This window comes from Rhamphochromis longiceps, linkage group LG3, assembly GCF_057381845.1.
Source record: "Rhamphochromis longiceps isolate RC_006_pf linkage group LG3, R_longiceps_female_GT1.1, whole genome shotgun sequence".
Taxonomy (NCBI): domain Eukaryota; kingdom Metazoa; phylum Chordata; class Actinopteri; order Cichliformes; family Cichlidae; genus Rhamphochromis; species Rhamphochromis longiceps.
This window is the reverse complement of record NC_140559.1, coordinates 66,028,779-66,052,619: the sequence shown is the minus strand read 5'-3', so window position 1 is coordinate 66,052,619 and position 23,841 is coordinate 66,028,779. Positions and strand designations below refer to the sequence as shown.

General features: G+C 58.0%; 15 non-coding genes and 1 pseudogene across 15 annotated transcripts; all 16 read right to left on the bottom strand.

Moving 5' to 3' along the window:
• Positions 1-282: 282 nt before the first annotated feature.
• On the bottom strand, positions 283-401 carry LOC146676024 (5S ribosomal RNA). Its single transcript, XR_014910712.1, has one exon. It is a non-coding gene; the product is annotated as a 5S ribosomal RNA (ribosomal RNA).
• A 1,851-nt stretch (positions 402-2,252) lies between these two features.
• Positions 2,253-2,371, bottom strand: LOC146676023 (5S ribosomal RNA). Its single transcript, XR_014911054.1, has one exon. It is a non-coding gene; the product is annotated as a 5S ribosomal RNA (ribosomal RNA).
• A 785-nt stretch (positions 2,372-3,156) lies between these two features.
• LOC146676022 (5S ribosomal RNA) lies at positions 3,157-3,275 on the bottom strand. The gene has a single exon (XR_014911053.1). It is a non-coding gene; the product is annotated as a 5S ribosomal RNA (ribosomal RNA).
• A 1,062-nt stretch (positions 3,276-4,337) lies between these two features.
• Positions 4,338-4,456, bottom strand: LOC146676021 (5S ribosomal RNA). The gene has a single exon (XR_014911051.1). It is a non-coding gene; the product is annotated as a 5S ribosomal RNA (ribosomal RNA).
• Positions 4,457-7,106: 2,650 nt separating this feature from the next.
• Positions 7,107-7,225, bottom strand: LOC146676020 (5S ribosomal RNA). The gene has a single exon (XR_014911050.1). It is a non-coding gene; the product is annotated as a 5S ribosomal RNA (ribosomal RNA).
• An 863-nt stretch (positions 7,226-8,088) lies between these two features.
• On the bottom strand, positions 8,089-8,207 carry LOC146676019 (5S ribosomal RNA). The gene has a single exon (XR_014911049.1). It is a non-coding gene; the product is annotated as a 5S ribosomal RNA (ribosomal RNA).
• Positions 8,208-9,389: 1,182 nt separating this feature from the next.
• LOC146676018 (5S ribosomal RNA) lies at positions 9,390-9,508 on the bottom strand (annotated as a pseudogene).
• A 1,302-nt stretch (positions 9,509-10,810) lies between these two features.
• LOC146676017 (5S ribosomal RNA) lies at positions 10,811-10,929 on the bottom strand. The gene has a single exon (XR_014911048.1). It is a non-coding gene; the product is annotated as a 5S ribosomal RNA (ribosomal RNA).
• A 1,058-nt stretch (positions 10,930-11,987) lies between these two features.
• On the bottom strand, positions 11,988-12,106 carry LOC146676016 (5S ribosomal RNA). The gene has a single exon (XR_014910856.1). It is a non-coding gene; the product is annotated as a 5S ribosomal RNA (ribosomal RNA).
• A 1,818-nt stretch (positions 12,107-13,924) lies between these two features.
• On the bottom strand, positions 13,925-14,043 carry LOC146676015 (5S ribosomal RNA). Its single transcript, XR_014911047.1, has one exon. It is a non-coding gene; the product is annotated as a 5S ribosomal RNA (ribosomal RNA).
• A 1,610-nt stretch (positions 14,044-15,653) lies between these two features.
• Positions 15,654-15,772, bottom strand: LOC146676014 (5S ribosomal RNA). The gene has a single exon (XR_014910854.1). It is a non-coding gene; the product is annotated as a 5S ribosomal RNA (ribosomal RNA).
• Positions 15,773-16,948: 1,176 nt separating this feature from the next.
• On the bottom strand, positions 16,949-17,067 carry LOC146676013 (5S ribosomal RNA). Its single transcript, XR_014911046.1, has one exon. It is a non-coding gene; the product is annotated as a 5S ribosomal RNA (ribosomal RNA).
• A 900-nt stretch (positions 17,068-17,967) lies between these two features.
• On the bottom strand, positions 17,968-18,086 carry LOC146676012 (5S ribosomal RNA). Its single transcript, XR_014911045.1, has one exon. It is a non-coding gene; the product is annotated as a 5S ribosomal RNA (ribosomal RNA).
• A 1,417-nt stretch (positions 18,087-19,503) lies between these two features.
• On the bottom strand, positions 19,504-19,622 carry LOC146676011 (5S ribosomal RNA). Its single transcript, XR_014910849.1, has one exon. It is a non-coding gene; the product is annotated as a 5S ribosomal RNA (ribosomal RNA).
• Positions 19,623-21,440: 1,818 nt separating this feature from the next.
• Positions 21,441-21,559, bottom strand: LOC146676010 (5S ribosomal RNA). The gene has a single exon (XR_014911044.1). It is a non-coding gene; the product is annotated as a 5S ribosomal RNA (ribosomal RNA).
• Positions 21,560-23,175: 1,616 nt separating this feature from the next.
• LOC146676009 (5S ribosomal RNA) lies at positions 23,176-23,294 on the bottom strand. The gene has a single exon (XR_014910838.1). It is a non-coding gene; the product is annotated as a 5S ribosomal RNA (ribosomal RNA).
• Between the last annotated feature and the right edge of the window lie 547 nt (positions 23,295-23,841).

The following is a 23,841-nucleotide window of genomic DNA, read 5'->3' as shown; positions in this document are numbered from 1 at the left end:
CAGGCACTGGTGTGGTGTAAGTGGCCTCAGCCAGCAGCAAAAGGGCCCTGGTGTGGTGTAAGTGGCCTCAGCCAGAGCCACAGGCCCTGATGTGGTGTAAGTGGCCCCAGCCGGTCACTCAGGCCCTTGTGTGGTGTAGGTTGCATCAGCTAGCAGCACAAGACATTGGAAAAGAGCCAAAAGCAATGTCGTTAATGTGCCCTCATTAATTGGCAGATGCTTTTGGTCTTTTAATACACCCCTTCTCTGGATCAAAAGCGGTTCAATGACATGAAAATGAAAGGCTTACAGCACCAGGTATTCCCAGGCAGTCTCCCATCCAAGTACTAGCCAAGCCCAGCCCTGCTTAGCTTCCGAGATCAGACGAGGTCGGGCGTGCTCAGGGTGGTATGGCCGTAAGCTGCTGGCCCCAGCACAATGTCTCAATTTATGGATTCAAGTGATTAGGTGGCAAGTACCTGAAGTTACGAAGACAATCCTATAACCATACCTGCATGTTTGCATAATACCCTAACCCAAAGGCTCAGTTTGGCATTTATCCAACAGCACAGGCCCTGGATTGTTGAAGATGGCCTCAAGAACCACCACAGGACCTGGTGTGTTTTACATGGCCACAGCAAGCAGCACAGGGCCTGGTTTGGTGAAGATGGCCTCAGCAAGCAGCCACAGGCCCTGGTTTGGTGTAAGTGGCCTCAGCCAGCAGCCACAGGCCCTGGTGTGGTGTAAGTGGCCTCAGCCAGCAGCCACAGGCCCTGGTGTGGTCTAAGTGGCCTCAGCCAGTGCCACAGGCCCTGGTGTGGTGTAAGTGGCCTGAGCAAGAGCCACAGGCCCTGGTGTGGTGTAAGTGGCCTCAGCCAGCAGCCACAGGCCCTGGTGTGGTGTAAGTGGCCTGAGCAAGTGCCACAGGCCCTGGTGTGGTGTAAGTGGCCTAAGCCAGAGCCACAGGCCCTGGTGTGGTGTAAGTGGCCTCAATAGCAAATAAGGCCCTGGTGTGGTGTAAGTGGCCTGAGCAAGAACCACAGGGCCTGGTTTGGTGAAGATGGCCTCGGCCAGAAGCGCAGGGCCTGGTGTAATGTGAGTGGCCTGAGCAAGAGCCACAGGCCCTGGTGTGGTGTAAGTGGCCTCAGCCAGCAGCCACAGGCCCTGGTGTGGTGTAAGTTGCCTCAGCCAGAATCCACAGCCACTGGTGTGGTGTAAGTGGCCTCAGCCAGCAGCAAAAGGGCCCTGGTGTGGTGTAAGTGGCCTCAGCCAGCAGCCACAGGCCCTGGTGTGGTGTAGGTGGCCTCAGCCAGCAGCCACAGGCCCTGGTGTGGTGTAAGTGGCCTCAATAGCAACTAAGGCCCTGGTGTGGTGTAAGTGGCCTCAGCCAGCAGCCAAAGGCCCTGGTGTGGTGTAAGTGGCCTCAGCCAGCAGCCACAGGCCCTGGTGTGGTGTAAGTGGCCTCAGCCAGTGCCACAGGCCCTGGTGTGGTGTAAGTGGCCTGAGCAAGAGCCACAGACCCTGGTGTGGTGTAATTGGCCTCAGCCAGCAGCCACAGGCCCTGGTGTGGTGTAAGTGGCCTCAGCCAGCAGCAAAAGGGCCCTGGTGTGGTGTAAGTCGCCTCAGCCAGCAGCCACAGGCCCTGGTGTGGTGTAGGTGGCCTCAGCCAGCAGCCACAGGCCCTGGTGTGGTGTAAGTGGCCTCAGCCAGCAGCCACAGGCCCTGGTGTGGTGTAAGTGGCCTCAGCCAGCAGCCACAGGCCCTGGTGTGGTGTAAGTGGCCTCAGCCAGTGCCACAGGCCCTGGTGTGGTGTAAGTGGCCTGAGCAAGAGCCACAGGCCCTGGTGTGGTGTAATTGGCCTCAATAGCAACTAATGCCCTGGTGTGGTGTAGGTGGCCTCAGCCAGCAGCCACAGGCCCTGGTGTGGTGTAAGTCACCTCAGCCAGCAGCCACAGGCCCTGGTGTGGTGTAGGTGGCCTCAGCCAGCAGCCACAGGCCCTGGTGTGGTGTAAGTGGCCTCAGCCAGCAGCCACAGGCCCTGGTGTGGTGTAAGTGGCCTCAGCCAGAGCCACAGGCCCTGATGTGGTGTAAGTGGCCCCAGCCGGTCACTCAGGCCCTTGTGTGGTGTAGGTTGCATCAGCTAGCAGCACAAGACATTGGAAAAGAGCCAAAAGCAGTGTCGTTAATGTGCCCTCATTAATGGGCAGCTGCTTTTGGTCTTTTAATACACCCCTTCTCTGGATCAAAAGCGGTTCAATGACATGAAAAGGAAAGGCTTACAGCACCAGGTATTCCCAGGCAGTCTCCCATCCAAGTACTAACCAAGCCCAGCCCTGCTTAGCTTCCGAGATCAGACGAGGTCGGGCGTGCTCAGGGTGGTATGGCCGTAAGCTGCTGGCTCCAGCACAATGTCTCAATTTATGGATTCAAGTGATTAGGTGGCAAGTACCTGAAGTTACGAAGACAATCCTATAACCATACCTGCATGTTTGCATAATACCCTAACCCAAAGGCTCAGTTTGGCATTTATCCAACAGCACAGGCCCTGGATTGTTGAAGATGGCCTCAGGAACCAGCACAGGGCCTGGTGTGTTGTACATGGCCACAGCAAGCAGCACAGGGCCTGGTTTGGTGAAGATGGCCTCGGCCAGAAGCGCAGGGCCTGGTGTGAAGTGAGTGGCCTGAGCAAGAGCAACAGGCCTTGGTGTGGTGTAAGTGGCCTCAGCCAGCAGCCACAGGCCCTGGTGTGGTGTAAGTCGCCTCAGCCAGAAGCCACAGGCACTGGTGTGGTGTAAGTGGCCTCAGCCAGCAGCAAAAGGGCCCTGGTGTGGTGTAAGTGGCCTCAGCCAGCAGCCACAGGCCCTGGTGTGGTGTAGGTGGCCTCAGCCAGCAGCCACAGGCCCTGGTGTGGTGTAAGTGGCCTCAGCCAGCAGCCACAGGCCCTGGTGTGGTGTAAGTGGCCTCAGCCAGAGCCACAGGCCCTGATGTGGTGTAAGTGGCCCCAGCCGGTCACTCAGGCCCTTGTGTGGTGTAGGTTGCATCAGCTAGCAGCACAAGACATTGGAAAAGAGCCAAAAGCAGTGTCGTTAATGTGCCCTCATTAATGGGCAGCTGCTTTTGGTCTTTTAATACACCCCTTCTCTGGATCAAAAGCGGTTCAATGACATGAAAATGAAAGGCTTACAGCACCAGGTATTCCCAGGCAGTCTCCCATCCAAGTACTAACCAAGCCCAGCCCTGCTTAGCTTCCGAGATCAGACGAGGTCGGGCGTGCTCAGGGTGGTATGGCCGTAAGCTGCTGGCTCCAGCACAATGTCTCAATTTATGGATTCAAGTGATTAGGTGGCAAGTACCTGAAGTTACGAAGACAATCCTATAACCATACCTGCATGTTTGCATAATACCCTAACCCAAAGGCTCAGTTTGGCATTTATCCAACAGCACAGGCCCTGGATTGTTGAAGATGGCCTCAGGAACCAGCACAGGGCCTGGTGTGTTGTACATGGCCACAGCAAGCAGCACAGGGCCTGGTTTGGTGAAGATGGCCTCGGCCAGAAGCGCAGGGCCTGGTGTGATGTGAGTGGCCTGAGTAAGAGCAACAGGCCTTGGTGTGGTGTAAGTGGCCTCAGCCAGCAGCCACAGGCCCTGGTGTGGTGTAAGTCGCCTCAGCCAGAAGCCACAGGCACTGGTGTGGTGTAAGTGGCCTCAGCCAGCAGCAAAAGGGCCCTGGTGTGGTGTAAGTGGCCTCAGCCAGCAGCCACAGGCCCTGGTGTGGTGTAGGTGGCCTCAGCCAGCAGCCACAGGCCCTGGTGTGGTGTAAGTGGCCTCAGCCAGCAGCCACAGGCCCTGGTGTGGTGTAAGTGGCCTCAGCCAGCAGCCACAGGCCCTGGTGTGGTGTAAGTGGCCTCAGCCAGTGCCACAGGCCCTGGTGTGGTGTAAGTGGCCTGAGCAAGAGCCACAGGCCCTGGTGTGGTGTAAGTGGCCTCAGCCAGTGCCACAGGCCCTGGTGTGGTGTAATTGGCCTCAGCCAGCAGCCACAGGCCCTGGTGTGGTGTAGGTGGCCTCAGCCAGCAGCCACAGGCCCTGGTGTGGTGTAAGTGGCCTCAGCCAGCAGCCACAGGCCCTGGTGTGGTGTAAGTGGCCTCAGCCAGAGCCACAGGCCCTGATGTGGTGTAAGTGGCCCCAGCCGGTCACTCAGGCCCTTGTGTGGTGTAGGTTGCATCAGCTAGCAGCACAAGACATTGGAAAAGAGCCAAAAGCAGTGTCGTTAATGTGCCCTCATTAATGGGCAGCTGCTTTTGGTCTTTTAATACACCCCTTCTCTGGATCAAAAGCGGTTCAATGACATGAAAATGAAAGGCTTACAGCACCAGGTATTCCCAGGCAGTCTCCCATCCAAGTACTAACCAAGCCCAGCCCTGCTTAGCTTCCGAGATCAGACGAGGTCGGGCGTGCTCAGGGTGGTATGGCCGTAAGCTGCTGGCTCCAGCACAATGTCTCAATTTATGGATTCAAGTGATTAGGTGGCAAGTACCTGAAGTTACGAAGACAATCCTATAACCATACCTGCATGTTTGCATAATACCCTAAACAAAGGCTCAGTTTGGCATTTATCCAACAGCACAGGCCCTGGATTGTTGAAGATGGCCTCAGGGACCAGCACAGGGCCTGGTGTGTTGTACATGGCCACAGCAAGCAGCACAGGGCCTGGTTTGGTGAAGATGGCCTCGGCCAGAAGCGCAGGGCCTGGTGTGATGTGAGTGGCCTGAGCAAGAGCAACAGGCCTTGGTGTGGTGTAAGTGGCCTCAGCCAGCAGCCACAGGCCCTGGTGTGGTGTAAGTCGCCTCAGCCAGAAGCCACAGGCACTGGTGTGGTGTAAGTGGCCTCAGCCAGCAGCAAAAGGGCCCTGGTGTGGTGTAAGTGGCCTCAGCCAGCAGCCACAGGCCCTGGTGTGGTGTAGGTGGCCTCAGCCAGCAGCCACAGGCCCTGGTGTGGTGTAATTGGCCTCAGCCAGCAGCCACAGGCCCTGGTGTGGTGTAAGTGGCCTCAGCCAGTGCCACAGGCCCTGGTGTGGTGTAAGTGGCCTGAGCAAGAGCCACAGACCCTGGTGTGGTGTAATTGGCCTCAGCCAGCAGCCACAGGCCCTGGTGTGGTGTAAGTCGCCTCAGCCAGAAGCCACAGGCACTGGTGTGGTGTAAGTGGCCTCAGCCAGCAGCAAAGGGGCCTGGTGTGGTTTAAGTCGCCTCAGCCAGCAGCCACAGGCCCTGGTGTGGTGTAGGTGGCCTCAGCCAGCAGCCACAGGCCCTGGTGTGGTGTAAGTGGCCACAGCAAGCAGCACAGGGCCTGGTTTGGTGAAGATGGCCTCGGCCAGAAGCGCAGGGCCTGGTGTGATGTGAGTGGCCTGAGCAAGAGCAACAGGCCTTGGTGTGGTGTAAGTGGCCTCAGCCAGCAGCCACAGGCCCTGGTGTGGTGTAAGTCGCCTCAGCCAGCAGCCACAGGCACTGGTGTGGTGTAAGTGGCCTCAGCCAGCAGCAAAAGGGCCCTGGTGTGCTGTAAGTGGCCTCAGCCAGCAGCCACAGGCCTTGGTGTGGTGTAGGTGGCCTCAGCCAGCAGCCACAGGCCCTGGTGTGGTGTAAGTGGCCTCAGCCAGCAGCCACAGGCCCTGGTGTGGTGTAAGTGGCCTCAGCCAGCAGCCACAGGCCCTGGTGTGGTGTAAGTGGCCTCAGCCAGTGCCACAGGCCCTGGTGTGGTGTAAGTGGCCTGAGCAAGAGCCACAGACCCTGGTGTGGTGTAATTGGCCTCAGCCAGCAGCCACAGGCCCTGGTGTGGTGTAAGTGGCCTCAGCCAGAAGCCACAGGCACTGGTGTGGTGTAAGTGGCCTCAGCCAGCAGCAAAAGGGCCCTGGTGTGGTGTAAGTCGCCTCAGCCAGCAGCCACAGGCCCTGGTGTGGTGTAAGTGGCCACAGCAAGCAGCACAGGGCCTGGTTTGGTGAAGATGGCCTCGGCCAGAAGCGCAGGGCCTGGTGTGATGTGAGTGGCCTGAGCAAGAGCCACAGGCCTTGGTGTGGTGTAAGTGGCCTCAGCCAGCAGCCACAGGCCCTGGTGTGGTGTAAGTCGCCTCAGCCAGAAGCCACAGGCACTGGTGTGGTGTAAGTGGCCTCAGCCAGCAGCAAAAGGGCCCTGGTGTGGTGTAAGTGGCCTCAGCCAGCAGCCACAGGCCCTGGTGTGGTGTAGGTGGCCTCAGCCAGCAGCCACAGGCCCTGGTGTGGTGTAAGTGGCCTCAGCCAGCAACCACAGGCCCTGGTGTGGTGTAAGTGGCCTCAGCCAGTGCCACAGGCCCTGGTGTGGTGTAAGTGGCCTGAGCAAGTGCCACAGGCCCTGGTGTGGTGTAAGTGGCCTGAGCAAGAGCCACAGACCCTGGTGTGGTGTAATTGGCCTCAATAGCAACTAATGCCCTGGTGTGGTGTAGGTGGCCTCAGCCAGCAGCCACAGGCCCTGGTGTGGTGTAAGTGGCCTCAGCCAGAAGCCACAGGCACTGGTGTGGTGTAAGTGGCCTCAGCCAGCAGCAAAAGGGCCCTGGTGTGGTGTAAGTGGCCTCAGCCAGCAGCCACAGGCCCTGGTGTGGTGTAGGTGGCCTCAGCCAGCAGCCACAGGCCCTGGTGTGGTGTAAGTGGCCTCAGCCAGTGCCACAGGCCCTGGTGTGGTGTAAGTGGCCTGAGCAAGAGCCACAGGCCCTGGTGTGGTGTAAGTGGCCTGAGCAAGAGCCACAGGCCCTGGTGTGGTGTAATTGGCCTCAGCCAGCAGCCACAGGCCCTGGTGTGGTGTAGGTGGCCTCAGCCAGCAGCCACAGGCCCTGGTGTGGTGTAAGTGGCCTCAGCCAGCAGCCACAGGCCCTGGTGTGGTGTAAGTGGCCTCAGCCAGAGCCACAGGCCCTGATGTGGTGTAAGTGGCCCCAGCCGGTCACTCAGGCCCTTGTGTGGTGTAGGTTGCATCAGCTAGCAGCACAAGACATTGGAAAAGAGCCAAAAGCAGTGTCGTTAATGTGCCCTCATTAATGGGCAGCTGCTTTTGGTCTTTTAATACACCCCTTCTCTGGATCAAAAGCGGTTCAATGACATGAAAATGAAAGGCTTACAGCACCAGGTATTCCCAGGCAGTCTCCCATCCAAGTACTAACCAAGCCCAGCCCTGCTTAGCTTCCGAGATCAGACGAGGTCGGGCGTGCTCAGGGTGGTATGGCCGTAAGCTGCTGGCGACAGCACAATGTCTCAATTTATGGATTCAAGTGATTAGGTGGCAAGTACCTGAAGTTACGAAGACAATCCTATAACCATACCTGCATGTTTGCATAATACCCTAACCCAAAGGCTCAGTTTGGCATTTATCCAACAGCACAGGCCCTGGATTGTTGAAGATGGCCTCAGGGACCAGCACAGGGCCTGGTGTGTTGTACATGGCCACAGCAAGCAGCACAGGGCCTGGTTTGGTGAAGATGGCCTCGGCCAGAAGCGCAGGGCCTGGTGTGATGTGAGTGGCCTGAGCAAGAGCAACAGGCCTTGGTGTGGTGTAAGTGGCCTCAGCCAGCAGCCACAGGCCCTGGTGTGGTGTAAGTTGCCTCAGCTAGAAGACACAGGCACTGGTGTAGTGTAAGTGGCCTCAGCCAGCAGCAAAAGGGCCCTGGTGTGGTGTAAGTCGCCTCAGCCAGCAGCCACAGGCCCTGGTGTGGTGTAGGTGGCCTCAGCCAGCAGCCACAGGCCCTGGTGTGGTGTAAGTGGCCTCAATAGCAACTAAGGCCCTGGTGTGGTGTAAGTGGCTTCAGCCAGCAGCCACAGGCTCTGTTGTGGTGTAACTGGCCTCAGCCAGCAGCCACAGGCCCTGGTGTGGTGTAAGTGGCCTCAGCCAGAGCCACAGGCCCTGATGTGGTGTAAGTGGCCCCAGCCGGTCACTCAGGCCCTGGTGTGGTGTAGGTGGCATCAGCTAGCAGCACAAGACATTGGAAAAGAGCCAAAAGCAGTGTCGTTAATGTGCCCTCATTAATGGGCAGCTGCTTTTGGTCTTTTAATACACCCCTTCTCTGGATCAAAAGCGGTTCAATGACATGAAAATGAAAGGCTTACAGCACCAGGTATTCCCAGGCAGTCTCCCATCCAAGTACTAACCAAGCCCAGCCCTGCTTAGCTTCCGAGATCAGACGAGGTCGGGCGTGCTCAGGGTGGTATGGCCGTAAGCTGCTGGCCCCAGCACAATGTCTCAATTTATGGATTCAAGTGATTAGGTGGCAAGTACCTGAAGTTACGAAGACAATCCTATAACCATACCTGCATGTTTGCATAATACCCTAACCCAAGGGCTCAGTTTGGCATTTATCCAACAGCACAGGCCCTGGATTGTTGAAGATGGCCTCAGGAACCAGCACAGGGCCTGGTGTGTTGTACATGGCCACAGCAAGCAGCACAGGGCCTGGTTTGGTGAAGATGGCCTCGGCCAGAAGCGCAGGGCCTGGTGTGATGTGAGTGGCCTGAGCAAGAGCAACAGGCCTTGGTGTGGTGTAAGTGGCCTCAGCCAGCAGCCACAGGCCCTGGTGTGGTGTAAGTCGCCTCAGCCAGAAGCCACAGGCACTGGTGTGGTGTAAGTGGCCTCAGCCAGCAGCAAAAGGGCCCTGGTGTGGTGTAAGTGGCCTCAGCCAGCAGCCACAGGCCCTGGTGTGGTGTAGGTGGCCTCAGCCAGCAGCCACAGGCCCTGGTGTGGTGTAAGTGGCCTCAGCCAGCAGCCACAGGCCCTGGTGTGGTGTAAGTGGCCTCAGCCAGTGCCACAGGCCCTGGTGTGGTGTAAGTGGCCTGAGCAAGAGCCACAGACCCTGGTGTGGTGTAATTGGCCTCAGCCAGCAGCCACAGGCCCTGGTGTGGTGTAAGTTGCCTCAGCTAGAAGACACAGGCACTGGTGTGGTGTAAGTGGCCTCAGCCAGCAGCAAAAGGGCCCTGGTGTGGTGTAAGTCGCCTCAGCCAGCAGCCACAGGCCCTGGTGTGGTGTAGGTGGCCTCAGCCAGCAGCCACAGGCCCTGGTGTGGTGTAAGTGGCCTCAATAGCAACTAAGGCCCTGGTGTGGTGTAAGTGGCTTCAGCCAGCAGCCACAGGCTCTGTTGTGGTGTAACTGGCCTCAGCCAGCAGCCACAGGCCCTGGTGTGGTGTAAGTGGCCTCAGCCAGAGCCACAGGCCCTGATGTGGTGTAAGTGGCCCCAGCCGGTCACTCAGGCCCTGGTGTGGTGTAGGTGGCATCAGCTAGCAGCACAAGACATTGGAAAAGAGCCAAAAGCAGTGTCGTTAATGTGCCCTCATTAATGGGCAGCTGCTTTTGGTCTTTTAATACACCCCTTCTCTGGATCAAAAGCGGTTCAATGACATGAAAATGAAAGGCTTACAGCACCAGGTATTCCCAGGCAGTCTCCCATCCAAGTACTAACCAAGCCAAGCCCTGCTTAGCTTCCGAGATCAGACGAGGTCGGGCGTGCTCAGGGTGGTATGGCCGTAAGCTGCTGGCCCCAGCACAATGTCTCAATTTATGGATTCAAGTGATTAGGTGGCAAGTACCTGAAGTTACGAAGACAATCCTATAACCATACCTGCATGTTTGCATAATACCCTAACCCAAAGGCTCAGTTTGGCATTTATCCAACAGCACAGGCCCTGGATTGTTGAAGATGGCCTCAGGAACCAGCACAGGACCTGGTTTGGTGAAGATGGCCTCGGCCAGAAGCGCAGGGCCTGGTGTGAAGTGAGTGGCCTGAGCAAGAGCAACAGGCCTTGGTGTGGTGTAAGTGGCCTCAGCCAGCAGCCACAGGCCCTGGTGTGGTGTAAGTCGCCTCAGCCAGCAGCCACAGGCACTGGTGTGGTGTAAGTGGCCTCAGCCAGCAGCAAAAGGGCCCTGGTGTGGTGTAAGTGGCCTCAGCCAGCAGCCACAGGCCCTGGTGTGGTGTAGGTGGCCTCAGCCAGCAGCCACAGGCCCTGGTGTGGTGTAAGTGGCCTCAGCCAGCAGCCACAGGCCCTGGTGTGGTGTAAGTGGCCTCAGCCAGCAGCCACAGGCCCTGGTGTGGTGTAAGTGGCCTCAGCCAGTGCCACAGGCCCTGGTGTGGTGTAAGTGGCCTGAGCAAGAGCCACAGACCCTGGTGTGGTGTAATTGGCCTCAGCCAGCAGCCACAGGCCCTGGTGTGGTGTAAGTGGCCTCAGCCAGAAGCCACAGGCACTGGTGTGGTGTAAGTGGCCTCAGCCAGCAGCAAAAGGGCCCTGGTGTGGTGTAAGTCGCCTCAGCCAGCAGCCACAGGCCCTGGTGTGGTGTAGGTGGCCTCAGCCAGCAGCCACAGGCCCTGGTGTGGTGTAAGTGGCCTCAGCCAGTGCCACAGGCCCTGGTGTGGTGTAAGTGGCCTGAGCAAGAGCCACAGGCCCTGGTGTGGTGTAAGTGGCCTCAGCCAGTGCCACAGGCCCTGGTGTGGTGTAATTGGCCTCAGCCAGCAGCCACAGGCCCTGGTGTGGTGTAGGTGGCCTCAGCCAGCAGCCACAGGCCCTGGTGTGGTGTAAGTGGCCTCAGCCAGCAGCCACAGGCCCTGGTGTGGTGTAAGTGGCCTCAGCCAGAGCCACAGGCCCTGATGTGGTGTAAGTGGCCCCAGCCGGTCACTCAGGCCCTTGTGTGGTGTAGGTTGCATCAGCTAGCAGCACAAGACATTGGAAAAGAGCCAAAAGCAGTGTCGTTAATGTGCCCTCATTAATGGGCAGCTGCTTTTGGTCTTTTAATACACCCCTTCTCTGGATCAAAAGCGGTTCAATGACATGAAAATGAAAGGCTTACAGCACCAGGTATTCCCAGGCAGTCTCCCATCCAAGTACTAACCAAGCCCAGCCCTGCTTAGCTTCCGAGATCAGACGAGGTCGGGCGTGCTCAGGGTGGTATGGCCGTAAGCTGCTGGCTCCAGCACAATGTCTCAATTTATGGATTCAAGTGATTAGGTGGCAAGTACCTGAAGTTACGAAGACAATCCTATAACCATACCTGCATGTTTGCATAATACCCTAACCCAAAGGCTCAGTTTGGCATTTATCCAACAGCACAGGCCCTGGATTGTTGAAGATGGCCTCAGGGACCAGCACAGGGCCTGGTGTGTTGTACATGGCCACAGCAAGCAGCACAGGGCCTGGTTTGGTGAAGATGGCCTCGGCCAGAAGCGCAGGGCCTGGTGTGATGTGAGTGGCCTGAGCAAGAGCAACAGGCCTTGGTGTGGTGTAAGTGGCCTCAGCCAGCAGCCACAGGCCCTGGTGTGGTGTAAGTGGCCTGAGCAAGAGCCACAGACCCTGGTGTGGTGTAATTGGCCTCAGCCAGCAGCCACAGGCCCTGGTGTGGTGTAAGTGGCCTCAGCCAGAAGCCACAGGCACTGGTGTGGTGTAAGTGGCCTCAGCCAGCAGCAAAAGGGCCCTGGTGTGGTTTAAGTCGCCTCAGCCAGCAGCCACAGGCCCTGGTGTGGTGTAGGTGGCCTCAGCCAGCAGCCACAGGCCCTGGTGTGGTGTAAGTGGCCACAGCAAGCAGCACAGGGCCTGGTTTGGTGAAGATGGCCTCGGCCAGAAGCGCAGGGCCTGGTGTGATGTGAGTGGCCTGAGCAAGAGCCACAGGCCCTGGTGTGGTGTAAGTGGCCTGAGCAAGAGCCACAGACCCTGGTGTGGTGTAATTGGCCTCAATAGCAACTAATGCCCTGGTGTGGTGTAGGTGGCCTCAGCCAGCAGCCACAGGCCCTGGTGTGGTGTAAGTGGCCTCAGCCAGAGCCACAGGCCCTGATGTGGTGTAAGTGGCCCCAGCCGGTCACTCAGGCCCTTGTGTGGTGTAGGTTGCATCAGCTAGCAGCACAAGACATTGGAAAAGAGCCAAAAGCAGTGTCGTTAATGTGCCCTCATTAATGGGCAGCTGCTTTTGGTCTTTTAATACACCCCTTCTCTGTATCAAAAGCGGTTCAATGACATGAAAAGGAGAGGCTTACAGCACCAGGTATTCCCAGGTAGTCTCCCATCCAAGTACTAACCAAGCCCAGCCCTGCTTAGCTTCCGAGATCAGACGAGGTCGGGCGTGCTCAGGGTGGTATGGCCGTAAGCTGCTGGCTCCAGCACAATGTCTCAATTTATGGATTCAAGTGATTAGGTGGCAAGTACCTGAAGTTACGAAGACAATCCTATAACCATACCTGCATGTTTGCATAATACCCTAACCCAAAGGCTCAGTTTGGCATTTATCCAACAGCACAGGCCCTGGATTGTTGAAGATGGCCTCAGGAACCAGCACAGGGCCTGGTGTGTTGTACATGGCCACAGCAAGCAGCACAGGGCCTGGTTTGGTGAAGATGGCCTCGGCCAGAAGCGCAGGGCCTGGTGTGAAGTGAGTGGCCTGAACAAGAGCAACAGGCCTTGGTGTGGTGTAAGTGGCCTCAGCCAGCAGCCACAGGCCCTGGTGTGGTGTAAGTCGCCTCAGCCAGAAGCCACAGGCACTGGTGTGGTGTAAGTGGCCTCAGCCAGCAGCAAAAGGGCCCTGGTGTGGTGTAAGTGGCCTCAGCCAGCAGCCACAGGCCCTGGTGTGGTGTAAGTCGCCTCAGCCAGAAGCCACAGGCACTGGTGTGGTGTAAGTGGCCTCAGCCAGCAGCAAAAGGGCCCTGGTGTGGTGTAAGTGGCCTCAGCCAGCAGCCACAGGCCCTGGTGTGGTGTAGGTGGACTCAGCCAGCAGCCACAGGCCCTGGTGTGGTGTAAGTGGCCTCAGCCAGTGCCACAGGCCCTGGTGTGGTGTAAGTGGCCTGAGCAAGAGCCACAGGCCCTGGTGTGGTGTAAGTGGCCTGAGCAAGAGCCACAGACCCTGGTGTGGTGTAATTGGCCTCAATAGCAACTAATGCCCTGGTGTGGTGTAGGTGGCCTCAGCCAGCAGCCACAGGCCCTGGTGTGGTGTAGGTGGCCTCAGCCAGCAGCCACAGGCCCTGGTGTGGTGTAAGTGGCCTCAGCCAGAAGCCACAGGCACTGGTGTGGTGTAAGTGGCCTCAGCCAGCAGCAAAAGGGCCCTGGTGTGGTGTAAGTCGCCTCAGCCAGCAGCCACAGGCCCTGGTGTGGTGTAAGTGGCCTCAGCCAGAAGCCACAGGCACTGGTGTGGTGTAAGTGGCCTCAGCCAGCAGCAAAAGGGCCCTGGTGTGGTGTAGGTGGCCTCAGCCAGCAGCCACAGGCCCTGGTGTGGTGTAAGTGGCCTCAGCCAGTGCCACAGGCCCTGGTGTGGTGTAAGTGGCCTGAGCAAGAGCCACAGGCCCTGGTGTGGTGTAATTGGCCTCAGCCAGCAGCCACAGGCCCTGGTGTGGTGTAAGTGGCCTCAGCCAGAAGCCACAGGCACTGGTGTGGTGTAAGTGGCCTCAGCCAGCAGCCACAGGCCCTGGTTTGGTGTAGGTGGCCTCAGCCAGCAGCCACAGGCCCTGGTGTGGTGTAAGTGGCCTCAGCCAGTGCCACAGGCCCTGGTGTGGTGTAAGTGGCCTGAGCAAGAGCCACAGGCCCTGGTGTGGTGTAAGTGGCCTCAGCCAGTGCCACAGGCCCTGGTGTGGTGTAATTGGCCTCAGCCAGCAGCCACAGGCCCTGGTGTGGTGTAGGTGGCCTCAGCCAGCAGCCACAGGCCCTGGTGTGGTGTAAGTGGCCTCAGCCAGCAGCCACAGGCCCTGGTGTGGTGTAAGTGGCCTCAGCCAGAGCCACAGGCCCTGATGTGGTGTAAGTGGCCCCAGCCGGTCACTCAGGCCCTTGTGTGGTGTAGGTTGCATCAGCTAGCAGCACAAGACATTGGAAAAGAGCCAAAAGCAGTGTCGTTAATGTGCCCTCATTAATGGGCAGCTGCTTTTGGTCTTTTAATACACCCCTTCTCTGGATCAAAAGCGGTTCAATGACATGAAAATGAAAGGCTTACAGCACCAGGTATTCCCAGGCAGTCTCCCATCCAAGTACTAACCAAGCCCAGCCCTGCTTAGCTTCCGAGATCAGACGAGGTCGGGCGTGCTCAGGGTGGTATGGCCGTAAGCTGCTGGCCCCAGCACAATGTCTCAATTTATGGATTCAAGTGATTAGGTGGCAAGTACCTGAAGTTACGAAGACAATCCTATAACCATACCTGCATGTTTGCATAATACCCTAACCCAAAGGCTCAGTTTGGCATTTATCCAACAGCACAGGCCCTGGATTGTTGAAGATGGCCTCAAGAACCAGCACGGGACCTGGTGTGTTTTACATGGCCACAGCAAGCAGCACAGGGCCTGGTTTGGTGAAGATGGCCTCGGCCAGAAGCGCAGGGCCTGGTGTGATGTGAGTGGCCTGAGCAAGAGCAACAGGCCTTGGTGTGGTGTAAGTGGCCTCAGCCAGCAGCCACAGGCCCTGGTGTGGTGTAAGTCGCCTCAGCCAGAAGCCACAGGCACTGGTGTGGTGTAAGTGGCCTCAGCCAGCAGCCACAGGCCCTGGTGTGGTGTAGGTGGCCTCAGCCAGCAGCCACAGGCCCTGGTGTGGTGTAAGTGGCCTCAGCCAGCAGCCACAGGCCCTGGTGTGGTGTAAGTGGCCTCAGCCAGTGCCACAGGCCCTGGTGTGGTGTAAGTGGCCTGAGCAAGAGCCACAGACCCTGGTGTGGTGTAATTGGCCTCAGCCAGCAGCCACAGGCCCTGGTGTGGTGTAAGTCGCCTCAGCCAGAAGCCACAGGCACTGGTGTGGTGTAAGTGGCCTCAGCCAGCAGCAAAAGGGCCCTGGTGTGGTTTAAGTCGCCTCAGCCAGCAGCCACAGGCCCTGGTGTGGTGTAGGTGGCCTCAGCCAGCAGCCACAGGCCCTGGTGTGGTGTAAGTGGCCACAGCAAGCAGCACAGGGCCTGGTTTGGTGAAGATGGCCTCGGCCAGAAGCGCAGGGCCTGGTGTGATGTGAGTGGCCTGAGCAAGAGCCACAGGCCTTGGTGTGGTGTAAGTGGCCTCAGCCAGCAGCCACAGGCCCTGGTGTGGTGTAAGTCGCCTCAGCCAGAAGCCACAGGCACTGGTGTGGTGTAAGTGGCCTCAGCCAGCAGCAAAAGGGCCCTGGTGTGGTGTAAGTGGCCTCAGCCAGCAGCCACAGGCCCTGGTGTGGTGTAGGTGGCCTCAGCCAGCAGCCACAGGCCCTGGTGTGGTGTAAGTGGCCTCAGCCAGCAGCCACAGGCCCTGGTGTGGTGTAAGTGGCCTCAGCCAGTGCCACAGGCCCTGGTGTGGTGTAAGTGGCCTGAGCAAGAGCCACAGACCCTGGTGTGGTGTAAGTGGCCTGAGCAAGAGCCACAGACCCTGGTGTGGTGTAATTGGCCTCAATAGCAACTAATGCCCTGGTGTGGTGTAGGTGGCCTCAGCCAGCAGCCACAGGCCCTGGTGTGGTGTAAGTGGCCTCAGCCAGCAGCCACAGGCCCTGGTGTGGTGTAAGTGGCCTCAGCCAGAGCCACAGGCCCTGATGTGGTGTAAGTGGCCCCAGCCGGTCACTCAGGCCCTTGTGTGGTGTAGGTTGCATCAGCTAGCAGCACAAGACATTGGAAAAGAGCCAAAAGCAGTGTCGTTAATGTGCCCTCATTAATGGGCAGCTGCTTTTGGTCTTTTAATACACCCCTTCTCTGGATCAAAAGCGGTTCAATGACATGAAAGGCTTACAGCACCAGGTATTCCCAGGTAGTCTCCCATCCAAGTACTAACCAAGCCCAGCCCTGCTTAGCTTCCGAGATCAGACGAGGTCGGGCGTGCTCAGGGTGGTATGGCCGTAAGCTGCTGGCTCCAGCACAATGTCTCAATTTATGGATTCAAGTGATTAGGTGGCAAGTACCTGAAGTTACGAAGACAATCCTATAACCATACCTGCATGTTTGCATAATACCCTAACCCAAAGGCTCAGTTTGGCATTTATCCAACAGCACAGGCCCTGGATTGTTGAAGATGGCCTCAGGGACCAGCACAGGGCCTGGTGTGTTGTACATGGCCACAGCAAGCAGCACAGGGCCTGGTTTGGTGAAGATGGCCTCGGCCAGAAGCGCAGGGCCTGGTGTGATGTGAGTGGCCTGAGCAAGAGCAACAGGCCTTGGTGTGGTGTAAGTGGCCTCAGCCAGCAGCCACAGGCCCTGGTGTGGTGTAAGTCGCCTCAGCCAGAAGCCACAGGCACTGGTGTGGTGTAAGTGGCCTCAGCCAGCAGCAAAAGGGCCCTGGTGTGGTGTAAGTGGCCTCAGCCAGCAGCCACAGGCCCTGGTGTGGTGTAGGTGGCCTCAGCCAGCAGCCACAGGCCCTGGTGTGGTGTAAGTGGCCTCAGCCAGTGCCACAGGCCCTGGTGTGGTGTAAGTGGCCTGAGCAAGAGCCACAGACCCTGGTGTGGTGTAATTGGCCTCAATAGCAACTAATGCCCTGGTGTGGTGTAGGTGGCCTCAGCCAGCAGCCACAGGCCCTGGTGTGGTGTAAGTGGCCTCAGCCAGCAGCCACAGGCCCTGGTGTGGTGTAAGTGGCCTCAGCCAGTGCCACAGGCCCTGGTGTGGTGTAAGTGGCCTGAGCAAGAGCCACAGGCCCTGGTGTGGTGTAAGTGGCCTGAGCAAGAGCCACAGACCCTGGTGTGGTGTAATTGGCCTCAATAGCAACTAATGCCCTGGTGTGGTGTAGGTGGCCTCAGCCAGCAGCCACAGGCCCTGGTGTGGTGTAAGTGGCCTCAGCCAGCAGCCACAGGCCCTGGTGTGGTGTAAGTGGCCTCAGCCAGAGCCACAGGCCCTGATGTGGTGTAAGTGGCCCCAGCCGGTCACTCAGGCCCTTGTGTGGTGTAGGTTGCATCAGCTAGCAGCACAAGACATTGGAAAAGAGCCAAAAGCAGTGTCGTTAATGTGCCCTCATTAATGGGCAGCTGCTTTTGGTCTTTTAATAAACCCCTTCTCTGGATCAAAAGCGGTTCAATGACATGAAAATGAAAGGCTTACAGCACCAGGTATTCCCAGGCAGTCTCCCATCCAAGTACTAACCAAGCCCAGCCCTGCTTAGCTTCCGAGATCAGACGAGGTCGGGCGTGCTCAGGGTGGTATGGCCGTAAGCTGCTGGCTCCAGCACAATGTCTCAATTTATGGATTCAAGTGATTAGGTGGCAAGTACCTGAAGTTACGAAGACAATCCTATAACCATACCTGCATGTTTGCATAATACCCTAACCCAAAGGCTCAGTTTGGCATTTATCCAACAGCACAGGCCCTGGATTGTTGAAGATGGCCTCAGGAACCAGCACAGGGCCTGGTGTGTTGTACATGGCCACAGCAAGCAGCACAGGGCCTGGTTTGGTGAAGATGGCCTCGGCCAGAAGCGCAGGGCCTGGTGTGATGTGAGTGGCCTGAGCAAGAGCAACAGGCCTTGGTGTGGTGTAAGTGGCCTCAGCCAGCAGCCACAGGCCCTGGTGTGGTGTAAGTCGCCTCAGCCAGAAGCCACAGGCACTGGTGTGGTGTAAGTGGCCTCAGCCAGCAGCCACAGGCCCTGGTGTGGTGTAAGTGGCCTCAGCCAGTGCCACAGGCCCTGGTGTGGTGTAAGTGGCCTGAGCAAGAGCCACAGGCCCTGGTGTGGTGTAAGTGGCCTGAGCAAGAGCCACAGGCCCTGGTGTGGTGTAATTGGCCTCAATAGCAACTAATGCCCTGGTGTGGTGTAGGTGGCCTCAGCCAGCAGCCACAGGCCCTGGTGTGGTGTAAGTTGCCTCAGCCAGCAGCCACAGGCCCTGGTGTGGTGTAAGTGGCCTCAGCCAGCAGCCACAGGCCCTGATGTGGTGTAAGTGGCCCCAGCCGGTCACTCAGGCCCTTGTGTGGTGTAGGTTGCATCAGCTAGCAGCACAAGACATTGGAAAAGAGCCAAAAGCAGTGTCGTTAATGTGCCCTCATTAATGGGCAGCTGCTTTTGGTCTTTTAATACACCCCTTCTCTGGATCAAAAGCGGTTCAATGACATGAAAATGAAAGGCTTACAGCACCAGGTATTCCCAGGCAGTCTCCCATCCAAGTACTAACCAAGCCCAGCCCTGCTTAGCTTCCGAGATCAGACGAGGTCGGGCGTGCTCAGGGTGGTATGGCCGTAAGCTGCTGGCTCCAGCACAATGTCTCAATTTATGGATTCAAGTGATTAGGTGGCAAGTACCTGAAGTTACGAAGACAATCCTATAACCATACCTGCATGTTTGCATAATACCCTAACCCAAAGGCTCAGTTTGGCATTTATCCAACAGCACAGGCCCTGGATTGTTGAAGATGGCCTCAGGGACCAGCACAGGGCCTGGTGTGTTGTACATGGCCACAGCAAGCAGCACAGGGCCTGGTTTGGTGAAGATGGCCTCGGCCAGAAGCGCAGGGCCTGGTGTGATGTGAGTGGCCTGAGCAAGAGCAACAGGCCTTGGTGTGGTGTAAGTGGCCTCAGCCAGCAGCCACAGGCCCTGGTGTGGTGTAAGTGGCCTGAGCAAGAGCCACAGACCCTGGTGTGGTGTAATTGGCCTCAGCCAGCAGCCACAGGCCCTGGTGTGGTGTAAGTCGCCTCAGCCAGAAGCCACAGGCACTGGTGTGGTGTAAGTGGCCTCAGCCAGCAGCAAAAGGGCCCTGGTGTGGTTTAAGTCGCCTCAGCCAGCAGCCACAGGCCCTGGTGTGGTGTAGGTGGCCTCAGCCAGCAGCCACAGGCCCTGGTGTGGTGTAAGTGGCCACAGCAAGCAGCACAGGGCCTGGTTTGGTGAAGATGGCCTCGGCCAGAAGCGCAGGGCCTGGTGTGATGTGAGTGGCCTGAGCAAGAGCCACAGGCCTTGGTGTGGTGTAAGTGGCCTCAGCCAGCAGCCACAGGCCCTGGTGTGGTGTAAGTCGCCTCAGCCAGAAGCCACAGGCACTGGTGTGGTGTAAGTGGCCTCAGCCAGCAGCAAAAGGGCCCTGGTGTGGTGTAAGTGGCCTCAGCCAGCAGCCACAGGCCCTGGTGTGGTGTAGGTGGCCTCAGCCAGCAGCCACAGGCCCTGGTGTGGTGTAAGTGGCCTCAGCCAGCAGCCACAGGCCCTGGTGTGGTGTAAGTGGCCTCAGCCAGTGCCACAGGCCCTGGTGTGGTGTAAGTGGCCTGAGCAAGTGCCACAGGCCCTGGTGTGGTGTAAGTGGCCTGAGCAAGAGCCACAGACCCTGGTGTGGTGTAATTGGCCTCAATAGCAACTAATGCCCTGGTGTGGAGTAGGTGGCCTCAGCCAGCAGCCACAGGCCCTGGTGTGGTGTAAGTGGCCTCAGCCAGCAGCCACAGGCCCTGGTGTGGTGTAAGTGGCCTCAGCCAGAGCCACAGGCCCTGATGTGGTGTAAGTGGCCCCAGCCGGTCACTCAGGCCCTTGTGTGGTGTAGGTTGCATCAGCTAGCAGCACAAGACATTGGAAAAGAGCCAAAAGCAGTGTCGTTAATGTGCCCTCATTAATGGGCAGCTGCTTTTGGTCTTTTAATACACCCCTTCTCTGGATCAAAAGCGGTTCAATGACATGAAAAGGAAAGGCTTACAGCACCAGGTATTCCCAGGTAGTCTCCCATCCAAGTACTAACCAAGCCCAGCCCTGCTTAGCTTCCGAGATCAGACGAGGTCGGGCGTGCTCAGGGTGGTATGGCCGTAAGCTGCTGGCTCCAGCACAATGTCTCAATTTATGGATTCAAGTGATTAGGTGGCAAGTACCTGAAGTTACGAAGACAATCCTATAACCATACCTGCATGTTTGCATAATACCCTAACCCAAAGGCTCAGTTTGGCATTTATCCAACAGCACAGGCCCTGGATTGTTGAAGATGGCCTCAGGAACCAGCACAGGGCCTGGTGTGTTGTACATGGCCACAGCAAGCAGCACAGGGCCTGGTTTGGTGAAGATGGCCTCGGCCAGAAGCGCAGGGCCTGGTGTGAAGTGAGTGGCCTGAACAAGAGCAACAGGCCTTGGTGTGGTGTAAGTGGCCTCAGCCAGCAGCCACAGGCCCTGGTGTGGTGTAAGTCGCCTCAGCCAGAAGCCACAGGCACTGGTGTGGTGTAAGTGGCCTCAGCCAGCAGCAAAAGGGCCCTGGTGTGGTGTAAGTGGCCTCAGCCAGCAGCCACAGGCCCTGGTGTGGTGTAAGTCGCCTCAGCCAGAAGCCACAGGCACTGGTGTGGTGTAAGTGGCCTCAGCCAGCAGCAAAAGGGCCCTGGTGTGGTGTAAGTGGCCTCAGCCAACAGCCACAGGCCCTGGTGTGGTGTAGGTGGACTCAGCCAGCAGCCACAGGCCCTGGTGTGGTGTAAGTGGCCTCAGCCAGTGCCACAGGCCCTGGTGTGGTGTAAGTGGCCTGAGCAAGAGCCACAGGCCCTGGTGTGGTGTAAGTGGCCTGAGCAAGAGCCACAGACCCTGGTGTGGTGTAATTGGCCTCAATAGCAACTAATGCCCTGGTGTGGTGTAGGTGGCCTCAGCCAGCAGCCACAGGCCCTGGTGTGGTGTAGGTGGCCTCAGCCAGCAGCCACAGGCCCTGGTGTGGTGTAAGTGGCCTCAGCCAGAAGCCACAGGCACTGCTGTGGTGTAAGTGGCCTCAGCCAGCAGCAAAAGGGCCCTGGTGTGGTGTAAGTCGCCTCAGCCAGCAGCCACAGGCCCTGGTGTGGTGTAAGTGGCCTCAGCCAGAAGCCACAGGCACTGGTGTGGTGTAAGTGGCCTCAGCCAGCAGCAAAAGGGCCCTGGTGTGGTGTAGGTGGCCTCAGCCAGCAGCCACAGGCCCTGGTGTGGTGTAAGTGGCCTCAGCCAGTGCCACAGGCCCTGGTGTGGTGTAAGTGGCCTGAGCAAGAGCCACAGGCCCTGGTGTGGTGTAATTGGCCTCAGCCAGCAGCCACAGGCCCTGGTGTGGTGTAAGTGGCCTCAGCCAGAAGCCACAGGCACTGGTGTGGTGTAAGTGGCCTCAGCCAGCAGCCACAGGCCCTGGTTTGGTGTAGGTGGCCTCAGCCAGCAGCCACAGGCCCTGGTGTGGTGTAAGTGGCCTCAGCCAGTGCCACAGGCCCTGGTGTGGTGTAAGTGGCCTGAGCAAGAGCCACAGGCCCTGGTGTGGTGTAAGTGGCCTCAGCCAGTGCCACAGGCCCTGGTGTGGTGTAATTGGCCTCAGCCAGCAGCCACAGGCCCTGGTGTGGTGTAGGTGGCCTCAGCCAGCAGCCACAGGCCCTGGTGTGGTGTAAGTGGCCTCAGCCAGCAGCCACAGGCCCTGGTGTGGTGTAAGTGGCCTCAGCCAGAGCCACAGGCCCTGATGTGGTGTAAGTGGCCCCAGCCGGTCACTCAGGCCCTTGTGTGGTGTAGGTTGCATCAGCTAGCAGCACAAGACATTGGAAAAGAGCCAAAAGCAGTGTCGTTAATGTGCCCTCATTAATGGGCAGCTGCTTTTGGTCTTTTAATACACCCCTTCTCTGGATCAAAAGCGGTTCAATGACATGAAAATGAAAGGCTTACAGCACCAGGTATTCCCAGGCAGTCTCCCATCCAAGTACTAACCAAGCCCAGCCCTGCTTAGCTTCCGAGATCAGACGAGGTCGGGCGTGCTCAGGGTGGTATGGCCGTAAGCTGCTGGCCCCAGCACAATGTCTCAATTTATGGATTCAAGTGATTAGGTGGCAAGTACCTGAAGTTACGAAGACAATCCTATAACCATACCTGCATGTTTGCATAATACCCTAACCCAAAGGCTCAGTTTGGCATTTATCCAACAGCACAGGCCCTGGATTGTTGAAGATGGCCTCAAGAACCAGCACGGGACCTGGTGTGTTTTACATGGCCACAGCAAGCAGCACAGGGCCTGGTTTGGTGAAGATGGCCTCGGCCAGAAGCGCAGGGCCTGGTGTGATGTGAGTGGCCTGAGCAAGAGCAACAGGCCTTGGTGTGGTGTAAGTGGCCTCAGCCAGCAGCCACAGGCCCTGGTGTGGTGTAAGTCGCCTCAGCCAGAAGCCACAGGCACTGGTGTGGTGTAAGTGGCCTCAGCCAGCAGCCACAGGCCCTGGTGTGGTGTAGGTGGCCTCAGCCAGCAGCCACAGGCCCTGGTGTGGTGTAAGTGGCCTCAGCCAGCAGCCACAGGCCCTGGTGTGGTGTAAGTGGCCTCAGCCAGTGCCACAGGCCCTGGTGTGGTGTAAGTGGCCTGAGCAAGAGCCACAGACCCTGGTGTGGTGTAATTGGCCTCAGCCAGCAGCCACAGGCCCTGGTGTGGTGTAAGTCGCCTCAGCCAGAAGCCACAGGCACTGGTGTGGTGTAAGTGGCCTCAGCCAGCAGCAAAAGGGCCCTGGTGTGGTTTAAGTCGCCTCAGCCAGCAGCCACAGGCCCTGGTGTGGTGTAGGTGGCCTCAGCCAGCAGCCACAGGCCCTGGTGTGGTGTAAGTGGCCACAGCAAGCAGCACAGGGCCTGGTTTGGTGAAGATGGCCTCGGCCAGAAGCGCAGGGCCTGGTGTGATGTGAGTGGCCTGAGCAAGAGCCACAGGTCTTGGTGTGGTGTAAGTGGCCTCAGCCAGCAGCCACAGGCCCTGGTGTGGTGTAAGTCGCCTCAGCCAGAAGCCACAGGCACTGGTGTGGTGTAAGTGGCCTCAGCCAGCAGCAAAAGGGCCCTGGTGTGGTGTAAGTGGCCTCAGCCAGCAGCCACAGGCCCTGGTGTGGTGTAGGTGGCCTCAGCCAGCAGCCACAGGCCCTGGTGTGGTGTAAGTGGCCTCAGCCAGCAGCCACAGGCCCTGGTGTGGTGTAAGTGGCCTCAGCCAGTGCCACAGGCCCTGGTGTGGTGTAAGTGGCCTGAGCAAGAGCCACAGACCCTGGTGTGGTGTAAGTGGCCTGAGCAAGAGCCACAGACCCTGGTGTGGTGTAATTGGCCTCAATAGCAACTAATGCCATGGTGTGGTGTAGGTGGCCTCAGCCAGCAGCCACAGGCCCTGGTGTGGTGTAAGTGGCCTCAGCCAGCAGCCACAGGCCCTGGTGTGGTGTAAGTGGCCTCAGCCAGAGCCACAGGCCCTGATGTGGTGTAAGTGGCCCCAGCCGGTCACTCAGGCCCTTGTGTGGTGTAGGTTGCATCAGCTAGCAGCACAAGACATTGGAAAAGAGCCAAAAGCAGTGTCGTTAATGTGCCCTCATTAATGGGCAGCTGCTTTTGGTCTTTTAATACACCCCTTCTCTGGATCAAAAGCGGTTCAATGACATGAAAATGAAAGGCTTACAGCACCAGGTATTCCCAGGTAGTCTCCCATCCAAGTACTAACCAAGCCCAGCCCTGCTTAGCTTCCGAGATCAGACGAGGTCGGGCGTGCTCAGGGTGGTATGGCCGTAAGCTGCTGGCTCCAGCACAATGTCTCAATTTATGGATTCAAGTGATTAGGTGGCAAGTACCTGAAGTTACGAAGACAATCCTATAACCATACCTGCATGTTTGCATAATACCCTAACCCAAAGGCTCAGTTTGGCATTTATCCAACAGCACAGGCCCTGGATTGTTGAAGATGGCCTCAGGGACCAGCACAGGGCCTGGTGTGTTGTACATGGCCACAGCAAGCAGCACAGGGCCTGGTTTGGTGAAGATGGCCTCGGCCAGAAGCGCAGGGCCTGGTGTGATGTGAGTGGCCTGAGCAAGAGCAACAGGCCTTGGTGTGGTGTAAGTGGCCTCAGCCAGCAGCCACAGGCCCTGGTGTGGTGTAAGTCGCCTCAGCCAGAAGCCACAGGCACTGGTGTGGTGTAAGTGGCCTCAGCCAGCAGCAAAAGGGCCCTGGTGTGGTGTAAGTGGCCTCAGCCAGCAGCCACAGGCCCTGGTGTGGTGTAGGTGGCCTCAGCCAGCAGCCACAGGCCCTGGTGTGGTGTAAGTGGCCTCAGCCAGTGCCACAGG